This window comes from Canis lupus, chromosome 6 (genome assembly GCF_003254725.2).
Source record: "Canis lupus dingo isolate Sandy chromosome 6, ASM325472v2, whole genome shotgun sequence".
Taxonomy (NCBI): Eukaryota; Metazoa; Chordata; class Mammalia; order Carnivora; family Canidae; genus Canis; species Canis lupus.
This window is the reverse complement of record NC_064248.1, coordinates 60,562,448-60,573,925: the sequence shown is the minus strand read 5'-3', so window position 1 is coordinate 60,573,925 and position 11,478 is coordinate 60,562,448. Positions and strand designations below refer to the sequence as shown.

The window sequence follows — 11,478 nt, the reverse complement described above, 5'->3', positions numbered from 1 at the left end:
GGGGCTCGAACTCACAACCCTAAGATCAAGAGTCACATGCTCCACTGGTGGAGCCCACCAGGTGCCACCAAACCCAGAGGTTTATAACTGGAAAAGTCAGAGGATAACTCTTTCAAGAGATTCAATCTTCAGGATTCCAGCTTAGCCAGGTGCTGTACTCTTGATTGGGTTTTCTCATTGCCATATTTAAATATCAAAAATTTTCTTACAAGTAATAATTATTTTTAAGTAAGTACTACCATAGCTGATCCTTAATTCTCCTCCTTTTGAGAAAATGTGAGGTGAAGCTTGACATCATTGCTCCTGGATCTGTCCCACTCTTGCCTAGTGGACTGTTTTTGTTTTCTTGCAGTACATTGCACTTGATTCTGAATCTGAAAGACTTGATCCCTCAGCGATCGCTCCTCTAACATCTGTGGGAATTCAGAGATAATTTCCTCTGTCAGGAACTCTGCTATATAGCTTACGGTTTCAGGCAAAGTGGGACTCTTCCTTGGGGTTGCAGTTGGAAACTGTAAAATTTTTAAAGTTTAAAATCCAATGTTCTATGTCAGTATCTCAAACAATATATGGGAAGCTACTGCACTTTTAAGGAGCTTGCTCTTAAAATGTTGGGAATTCAAGATGACAAATGTCCGCTTAAGGCCATTTCTTCTGGCATATAGGTTGACAATGTTGAACATTTTTAAAGTTTTGGGTTTGTTTTGTTTTGGTATACAAACCCCCCAACTAATAGTTTTCAATCATTACAATAACTCAACGTGTGGTAGGTATTTTTCCAATTTCCATTTTATGCTTCAGTATCACTTTCTACTTCCTCTTTAAGACACTTTGCTCATTTGTAATTATTTAACAACTTAGCTTTTGGGACTATTTGTTTAATATGCCGGAGTTAAAAAGGCAAGTTCTTGAACCAGACAGACCTTGTTAGGATTCCTGGTTCTGAAAGCTCTATGCCCCATGACCCTGGGAAGATGTCTTAATGCTCCCTCACCTCAGTTTCCTCATCTGTAGAATGTGACCAATGACAGTATTGGCTTTATATTATTGTTCTGAGTTTTAATAGTGATCATGTGAGCAGGCCTCGGTATACTGACTGGGATACTGCAAGCATGCCACGACTGTCAGCAGTTGTTATCACTGCTCTTGCTCCGTAATAAATAGATGGCCATCTGTCATGGGTTGCCAGGGACAGTCCTGATTTGCTAGTCGTCTTACTGTAATTATTAATAGTGTTCCCCTGTGTTCTCAAAAGTGTCCCTGTTGGGAAGCACTATAGAAATGGTGGGACTGATCAGTGGTTGCCTGGGTGAGGGAAGTGAAACTGGGAAAATCTGAATAAGGTGAGCGCATGGTATCAATGTCTACATCTTGGTTGTGATATTTTACTATTGTTTTACAAGCTGTTACTCTTGAGGAAAATTGGAGAGGAAGTACACAGATCTTTCTGTATTATTTCTTACAATTCCATGTAAGTCTACAAGGATTTCAAAATAGAAAGTTAGTTAAAAGAAGAAGAAAAAAAGTCCCAGTGTGAAAGATAATGATATGGTCATCCTAGAAACAATATTCCTTGGCCCACTAAGACATGGCCACCTTTCATTGAAAAGACCTGCCATTGGTTCCCTTTACTTCCTTTACTCAGCTTTATTTTCATCCATAGTACTTACCTCCACTTGACATGCTATGTTTATTTGTTTCTTCCTTCAACAACTGTGTTTTGAGTGTTTACTATGATGCCTACTATGTGCCAATGAAGAAACAACATATCAATGAACAAACTCCTTGTGAAGCTAACATTCCAATGGAGGAAATGAATAATAAATTAAAAACACAATTGATAGATTATTTAGCATGTTGAAAAGGGATAAGTGTGTTGAAGAAAAAAATATAGAGTAGATATATTTGTCAGGGTTCTTCAGAAAAACTGAATCAAAAGGATCTATATAAATATTTTTTATAAGAAATTGGCTCACATGATTATGGAGACTGGGAAGTCCCAACATGTGCAGTTGGCAAGCTCTAGACCCAAGAGAGCTAATGATAGGGTTCCAATCCAAGTCCAAAGGTTGGAGAAGCAGAAGAGTTGATGGCATAAGTTCTAATTTGAAAGCTAACAGGCTCAAGACCCATGAAGAGCCAATGTTTCAGTTCAAGTCCAAAAGCAGGCAAAAGCTGATGTCCTAGTTCCAGGGTGGTCAGGCAGGAGGAGTTCCCTCTTTGTGTTGGGGTCAGGCCTTCGACTGATTGAATGAGGCTCACCTCCATTGGGGAGAGCAATCCGTTTTGCTTGGTCTACTGACTCAAATGTTGATCTCAGCTAAAAACACCCTCACACTCAGAATGATGTTTGTGCAAAAATGTGGCCACCTCATGGCCCAATTAAGATGACACATAAAATCAACCAACCACAGCAGGATAAATGGGAATGGATACTGGGTCATGGTTAAAGTTTTGAACAAGGTGGGCATGTAGCATTTTTGGCTAATGGATATTTGAGCAGACTGGAAGAAGGTGAGCCACTTTTTGGCTTATTGCTTGAATTTTCTAATCAGAATGAGAGCTTTATGAAGCCAGGGATTTAATGTTTTATGGTTATATTCCCAATACCTTGTGCTTATTAGGTCCTCAAAAGTATCTGTTGGGTCAATGAGTGAATGGTTGGGGATGGGAACCGTGGTCTGCATGCAGTTATACCTCCTGTCCTTAGTGCAGTGTTTGACACATCCTTAGCAATCAGTAAAAGATTGTTTTTTGTATTCCTATGTTTGTTAATAATACATGATAAATGTCACCTTGGACATGGGCTTACTTGCTTTGTTTGATGCTGTGTCCCAGCACTTCAGCACTTAGAACCATGCCTGTAACACACATAATTATCAGTCAGTAATGATCATTACTAACTATGGGCCCAGATATGGAGATAAAGACTTGTGAAGTGGCTCAACCATGGTCCCATGGCCAGGAAGCAGCAGGGCTGGGGCCTTCACATTGATTTTCCTCCTCTCAAATCACAGTATTTTATCTATACCCAACTGCTTTTAAAACCATCCTGGGGTCTCTCATTTGGCCATGGCCTTTCTGTTACCCACCCCTCTCACCTCGTATTTGCTCACACCAGGCTGTGCTGTGATAACTCCCTGAGTGACAGGCAGTCAGGTTATGTTGAGTTGTCAGCACACACACCTCCAAGGATAGCCACCTCCTCCAGACACCACAGTGTCAAGGGATTACCTACCCCCCCCCCCCCGCCCCCACGGTAACACAAGCGAGAGGTAATGTAACCTTTTGGCGACCATTGACTTTGTCAGACAATAGTATGTGCAGTTCAGTTTGAAAGACTCCACTGGGAAGTTGCAGACTTTTAAAACTAATTTGGTGTTTATTCAACTTTGCAATCACTTCTATGTACTATCTGTGTTTCACACACCGTGAAACGGCGCTACACTGTGCAATTGAATTAGTTGTACAGTGACTCAAAGGCATTAAACAATGACTTTGATATTTTAAGTACTGACTAGGAGGGATTTTTAATTCCTTCCTCATAATGAAAGCAACAAAAAAACCCAGTTACACAACCCTGGAACACTTATTCTCTTTTCTATTCTGGGTGGACCCCACTGAGACAGAAAAAAATCTCCGAGCATTTAGTTTGCTTAATGGTAGAAGAAAAATTAAACAAGCATAGACGTGCAACCTTAATGACACCCAGCAACACTAGAATAACAGTTCCCAGCTTCTAAAACCTGTTATTTAATATAATGGGTAAATCTTGTGGGAGCTTTTCAGGTGCTGCTGAGTCTGAAAAAACAGCTACTTTGTGAGAAGGGGCGGGGGCAGGGGCAGGGCTTGGGCCCCGCTTAGGCTCATTCGCTTGGGAGAGTTTCAATGCCCCATGCAGGACAGGCAGGTGCTGGCCGAGACCCAGTGCTGGCCGGACAGTCCCCAGAGGCCACGGCCCTTCTGGAGACAGCACGGTAGCTACGTGGGCCACCAGGGTTGTCAGTCCTGCCAGGGACAATAAGGAACTTTCACTACAGAGCCTTTCTGGAGATGGCATAGACAGAAAGGAAGAAGGGAGGAGAGGGTAAAAAAAAAAAAAAAAAAACAACAAACTCAAAACAAAACCACAGCTAGTGAATTAGCTCCATGAAACTACAAGCATTAGCTGGTAATAGTTCAGGGCAAAGCACCTAAGTGATGATTCACATCTGACAATAAATATATGAATAGCTGTTGAAAGCTTGTTTGATTTTCACAAAGAGGTTTGAACAAACATTCGTTTGTTCATTAGTCTTAAGCAACACTTTTATGGCAGGGGATGCATTAAACCTAACATATGTCTGCTACCGAGATATTTGGTGGTTTTAAAGATGAAGACACAAAGCCATGCATATCATTTTGTGGAGCAGCCTTGAACTACCTGTAATGGAGTGAGATACAGTTATTATGCATTAATGCTGTGAATCTTCATCCAACAAGAGAAAACGAACAGGCGAGAAGGACTGCCGTGTCTTTGGGGATAAAGACTGAGGGGGCCCCATCCTGCGGTGGTACTGAGTTTGCATAAACTCATTTTGTTGTTGTTGTTGTTGTTGCATAATTTTTAAAAACGCAAGTGGTTTAAATCTGTTCCCCGAGGTAATTTATGCTAAACTAGCATTCCAAAACCATAAATTCCCCGCTTATGGCAATCTCCGCTTGGGTGTCAGGTCGGGCTAGGTTACTGAGCAAATGGCCGCTTCAAAATTTTTAGGGTAATTGCCTCTATAACTCGTTTAGCATACACCCTGTCAGGAAATCTCTCATTGTCATTGATGCTTCTGTTCCCCTTTTCCCTCCTCCTTTTCCACACTGCTGTATGCAAGGCCACTCTCCAGTGCTGAATGACACTGTACCTTTCATCTTCTGTAGCACCCGGATCTTGTCACTGTTACAGCCTCCACAGCCTCCACTCAAGACAACATGATGTCATGTCTGATGAGATCCGGAAGGTGGGGGTTTGGCTGAGCACCCTTAGGCCCACCCATCTTTGCTGAGGAAATCATCAGTTAAGAGAAGATAGGTGGATTGGGATAAAGCAGAAAGCAAATGACCATAGCCCAAATTCTTCCAATTTGGTTTTGTTTTACAAAGGCTGAGGTTGGTTATTGATGTTTACCAGAACGGTGTGAGCGACTTCAGCAGTGTACTTTGATCCCTTCTCTCATCTCATGGGTGTGGACGGGGAGCCTTGGCAGGAAGGATGTCACTGGGATTGTGTATTGGATGCAAGGCTTGGAGCTTCTATTGATAGGTTGCTCAGTAAGGGGATTTTTCATCAAACTGCCTCATAAAATATGTTAAATACCCAACTCTTAACTCCAATTCATTAATTATCTTGCTTAAAATATACTTCAAATATATCACATTTGACATGGTATGTCACCGATAGCAGAGGGAAATGATAACACTTAAAATCAATAAATGTTTTAAATTTATTTTACTTATTATGGTTGTCATAACATTTTGACATGGAGGGCTGATATGTCAACAATGCTGTTATCACGATGTAAAGCAATGGCATTGAACTGTCTAACCTTCCATGTTGCTGTTTCAGGGGAAAGTGGGCCCAGGGGGAAAATACAGCTAAAATCTCCAAGGAAGCGTCTGCTTATGGAGTCAATACGGGTCATCACTGAATAAAGCAGCCTGAGTACAAAACAAAAGCTGGAGGAGAAAGTCCTCACTGTGATCTGTTGCCTTTCTCCCAGTGAATTAAAAAATAATGGGAGGTGAAATGTATGCAGTGCTTTCTACATCCCAGGCCCTATACCATGTGTTTCATGGTATTTCATCGTGTGAGAGGAGGCACTGTTATCTCTGATTCATAGATGAGAAAACCAAGTTTTGCAAAGCATATATGACATGCACAAGGTCACAGAGCTAATAAGTAGTGAAATCTAGGTTTTAATGGATCGATGCTTGGTTCTCTAGAGACACCAAGGCCATCAGTGTTGCATGGCTAAAGTTGCTTCAACTTGAACTCAGGTTGATTCTGGCCTCTGGTTCAGCCTGACTTCCTACCAGAATACTGCCTCATTTCCAAGCCTCAACCATCACCAACCGCTGGACGCTGATATGGTAGCAACTGAATGTGGGTGATGGGTTGTGGTTTACAAAATGCTTTCGTACTCCTAGAGAGGAGAGGCTTGGAGGCAACTAGCCCTCTTTTCTTTGTCTCCAAGCCTTAGAGATTAAAGACAGAGTCAAAGGAAACTGCAAGAAAGAAGTACTCGAGAGCTACGCTTTTTCTGCTAGTTAGGACACAGGCAAAACTAGATTTTTTTTTTTAAGGGCTAAATGTAGGTTTGACCCTGCTTGAACTAACTCCAAAGCAATGAGTAATAGATGTGACTTGGAATCCTTCACAGCAGCAGTATGTTCTATGCCCAGCTAATTAAAGTTCAGCAAAGGGCTCCTGGTGGGCAGGGTCAATGTCTTCTGTACCTTGGTCTCTATATTGTGTGGACTGGGTGCCTAACTGATATTTGTTCAGTGTGGTTGTTCATCCATGGCCAGATATAAGCAGCTTGTTCATCTTTTTTTTTTTTTTTTAAGATTTTATTTATTTATTCATGAGAGACACATAACAGAGGCAGAGACATTGGTAGAGGGAGAAGCAGGCTCCTTGTGGGGAGCCTGATGTGGGACTTGATACCAGCACCCAGGATCATGCCCTGAGCCAAAGGCAGATGCTCAACCACTGAGCCACCCAGGTGCCCCAGCTTGTTCACATCTTAAGCCGTCTCTTTTCAACTGTTGGTTTGCTTATAAAGTGTTTTTGTTTTGTTTTTACTGGGGGTCCACACCAACTCCTTAACAATTAGCCTTGGCAGCTAAAAGGTGATCATTTGTTTAACTGATATTTATTTCCTATTACTGTTATGGACAAGGCTCTACGTGAGGCAGTGGGGATAGACAAATGTGGGTGATAGATGTCAGTCAACTAATGAAACAATGATTGGATTATCATAGTGACAAGTCTTATAGAGGAAAGATATATGACATTATGGGTGTCCCTAGTAGGAGAACTTGACCCAGACCGGGGGATCTAGAAAGGCTTTCTTGGAGAAATGATGTTTCATCACTGTTAAGGATGATTGAGAATTAACCAGGGCAAGCAAAGTAGGGAAATGATAGCAGGCAGGGCGTCAAATAAATAATCCAGGGAGAGAGAATGCATTGGTGAGACCAATTTGCTCAGAAGAAGCTCAGCAGTATTCTGAAACAGAAAGCAGATCTGTTTGGATAGAATGAGGGATAGTAGGGTGGAGAGCAGTGCAGAAAAATGAGCCTTGCTTTAACCACTTAAAACTTTTTGTTTGCAATAATAAGGGGAATATATTAGCTCAGTAAACAGAAAACCCCAGAGGTAGGATGGCTTGTGACTTCCTCGAGTCATAACTTCATCAGAGCTCTCCATTCCTCTCTGGTTTTCTTAGCCTTAATCTCTCCTACGTGTTGACATGTGTCTCCTAAGGGAGTGAAGAAATTGTAACAGTCCTGGCCCTCACGCCTGCCTTCTGCACCATCCAGAAGAGAAAGGAATTTGTGAGAGAATTCCTAATAAGAGGCCTGCAGATTCACCCTGATTGGAGCAGTGGCCATCACATGGCCAGCCCTGAACCACAGCAGGTGCCGAGCAGGCAGGAATGGTCTGTTGAGTTCGGCCTGGAGCAGGTGAACTGTCTCTGGAGCCAAGGGACAAGCCAACTTCCCTGGAAACAGAGAGATTATAAAACAGAAGTCAGGGCTGCTGGTAAGCATAGAATGGACGATGGGGACGCCATAGTTTCTGCTACTAGACTAAAGAGGTCAAGATAGGCCTGTGCTGTAGAGTTTGGGCCTTATTAAAACCATAAGGGATCGGGATCCCTGGGTGGCGCAGCGGTTTAGCGCCTGCCTTTGGCCCAGGGCGCGATCCTGGAGACCCGGGATCGAATCCCACATCAGGCTCCCGGTGCATGGAGCCTGCTTCTCCCTCTGCCTATGTCTCTGCCTCTCTCTCTCTCTCTCTGTGACTATCATAAATAAAAAAAAAAAGTCTTTAAAAAAAAAAAAAAAAAAAAACCATAAGGGATCATTAAAGGACTTTCAGCAAGTCAGCAATGTCACTAGATTACAATGAGATGTTTAAGAACACGATTATGAACTCCATCTTGGTGTTCCTATGTCCCTAGTTCCTAAGAAGACAATAACTGTCAGGTAAATAAATCATCAGGTCAGAAACAAAAATGCAAATAATTAATTTTTTAGTGGTCCTAATAATATCTAATATATAATAAATACAATAATAATAACAGTTAATTCTTATTCTCTATCTACTGTTAATAATAGCTGATAATAGTAATGAACCAGCCACTCTGAATAGAGCTTTATAAGCATTATTTTATACAATCTTCTATACTCCTAGGAGGTAAGTCCCTCTATTACACCATATTACTGATGGAAAAGCTGAGGTCTGGAGGTTATTAAGTAACTTACCCAAGGTTACACAGCTAGCTAGTAAAAGAGCAAGACCAAAAGCTGCCTGAATTGAAATATTGTGCTATTTCCACTAAACTCTGGAATATCATGGGGGCAATGGAAACCACGTCTTTATTTATTTGGCAAACAATTACTGAATAAATCCTTGTGCCAGGACTCAGGAGTCTCAACTGGCTAGCCATCTGCCAGAATTGGAAAAAAAATTGTGATAAAATACATAAAATGTAAAAATTTGCCACTTAAACCATTTTTAAGTGTAAAATTCAGTGGCATTAATTACATTCTCAATGTTATGCAACCATCCCCCCATTTATTTCCAAAAGTTTTTCATCATTTTGGATAAAAATTGTAACCATTAAAACAATAGCTCCCCACTTCCCTCTCCCACCAGCCTCTGGTAACCTCTTATCGACTTTCTGTCTATAAATTTGCCTTTGCTAGATTGCTAGATATTTTATATAAGTGGAATCATACAGAATTTGTCCTTTTGTGTCTTATTTTATGCTTACCTCACTTCGCATAATGTTTCCGAGGTTTATCTGTGTTATAACATGGGTTAGAATTCCATTTCTTTTCCTGGATGAATAATCTGCAAGCAATTTGACAAAACTATTTTTGTTAGTACAGTGATGACAAAATATTTGAAGTTGAAAAAGTATAATTTCAAGTTAGCTTTGCATTCTCTAGTTTTCACTCTAATCTTCTGGGGTTTTTTGTTTTGTTTTGTTTTGTTTTTTTGTCTTGTTTTGGGGAGAGGGAGGGGCCGAGAGAGTGGGAGAGAGAAAATCTTAAGAATCTCACAAGCCTGAGATCAGGACCTGAGCCAGAACCAAGAGTTGGATACTTAACTGACTGAGCCACCCAGGCGCCCCAGTCTCGTGTTGTCTAGAAATCAGTAGCTTACTTCCACTCATTGAGGTCCCCTGCCTGGCTCCCAAAGGATTTGTGGTTGCAACAACTGCCCTTGTGGTCTGGGGTCACAGAGCTCTTGGAGATTGTTGAGACCCAGTCCCCTCCTCAAGAAGGTAGAAACTTGTCTCTATGTTCCTTTCTGCCATCACCTAGTAACATGTTGCCTAATATACTAGATGCTTAATGAACATTTGCGGGCTCCAGTTTCAATTTAGCGTAGCAGATCTTTATCGAATGTTCATAATGTTCCAGGCACCGTGCAAAAGGCTAAGGATACAATGGAGAGGAAAAGAAATGTGTCTCCGGTTCTCTCGGAGACTCTGCTATCCATAGACAATAACGATGATAAGAGCTGATGATCTGAAAAATAGTAATGTCTTCCATTTTTATAGGGGTTTTTTTTGGTGTTTGTTTGTTTCCAAAGAATGTTCCTGTATATGAGTTCGTTTAGGGCTGTGGTGTTTGACACACATGACTTTTGAAAACCAATGTCTATGTTTTAGTTTATTCCGAATGGAACAAGTTAGAAGAAGTTCTTGGCTAACCAAGATTTTTAAAGTCCGATTTGATGGGGTGGTAAATGATGAATTAATTCTTTCAGAAGGTTTTTTTAAATCTAAAAATAGTTGGTGTAAAGGAAATTGTTTCTCAGCCAAGTTGGGAGATGTGCCAATCTTTTGCTGTGCTCTAAGAATCCTTCCCAACTTGCCTGCCATTTTATGGGCCTCACTCTCTTGATAGCTCCAGGATTTAAGTTAAAAGGGTGTCTTAAAACAAAACGCAGAGTGCACTGCCCTTGTCCCTTCATGTGTGCTATCCAGCCTTACATCAGTTGCGAGGGCTTTTAGAGAGTGAATAGCTTCGGAGTGTCCTCATGGAGGTTTCCTGAGTTCACCAGACTGCCTGTCACCTGGAACTGTCCCACTGATCTGGTCACCAGCAGCATCCTCGTGGAAAAGGAGGTCATGCAACAACAGCTGTCACCCAGACCTCGGCGACTCTCTGACCTGCTGTGTAGCTCCCAGTGTGGGTCTGTCTTCAGTTGTCGCAGCCTCCCCACCCTGGAGATCTGAGAAAGAACATACGTGGAACGAGCCAGCGTTTGTTCAGTGAGATGACCGAGAGGAGCTGGTGTCTTTCTGAATTCTCTCTAATCACTCAGTCTTGTGTCGTTACCAATGAGACTGAAAAGGGCCCACGGAGGACAGTGGACTAGAATCCCTGAAAGAATCCAAACGCAAATTACAAAAAGTGCTTTTTGTCCAACCCCAGGAAAGGACATTAATACATCTGAGCGAACCTACCTAAGAAAAGTGTGTAGGAGGCAGAGAAGGAGACTTGGAATGGGAGGAAATGCCAGTTCGGTCTGGTTCAGAGAAACTCCAACCACAAGCTCTTTTCAGAAGGATATCGGGATTCAAGCATTACATCATCTAAAGAAATTCTCATTGGTGTTCAGACCCTGTCTGGCTGGAATCGGAGTCTCTTTATTTAACCCTTTCTCAGCTGAGACATAGCCCACTCTAACTTTGGGAATATATGTTCCATGTTGTTTGTAACAGCCGTTAGCATTTGGGCAGAAAGCTTTCGAAGGGAGTTGCTTTCTATAAATCCCTCAGCTCAGTAAGTTTTTATGCTTAGAGTGTCAAAAAGTTATTTCAAACGCTTTGTTGCTATGTAATTGCAAAAGCAGCATTCCTGAGAGAAACGCTTCAATGAGAGCCTTTGAAAAATAGACATTTAGTCATTGTATGATTACCTTTCCCACACCTCGGTCCCCTTTCTCTGACTTTCTTCCAGCTTCATTGAGAGGTAATTGACACCTAACACTGCGACAGTTTAGGGTTTACAGCGCGATGACTTGCCATGCATGCGTATTGCAAAATGATCACCGCAGTAAGGTTACCTCTGTCTCCTCGCATAATTACCATTTTTGAAATAGTGAGAACATTTAAGGGTACTCGATGAGCGACTTTCCAGTACAAGATACAGAGCTGTTAGCTAGAGTCACCATGCTGCACACTACATGCCCAGAAC

At 41.7% G+C, this 11,478-nt stretch overlaps 1 long non-coding RNA gene across 1 annotated transcript; it reads right to left on the bottom strand.

The window, feature by feature from the left end:
- Positions 1-6,411: 6,411 nt before the first annotated feature.
- LOC118354915 (uncharacterized) lies at positions 6,412-10,860 on the bottom strand. The gene is made up of 4 exons (XR_004816329.2): positions 10,746-10,860; positions 10,449-10,662; positions 9,039-9,118; positions 6,412-7,760 (listed from the first exon to the last, which is right to left on the bottom strand). It is a non-coding gene; the product is annotated as an uncharacterized LOC118354915 (long non-coding RNA).
- Positions 10,861-11,478: the final 618 nt, after the last annotated feature.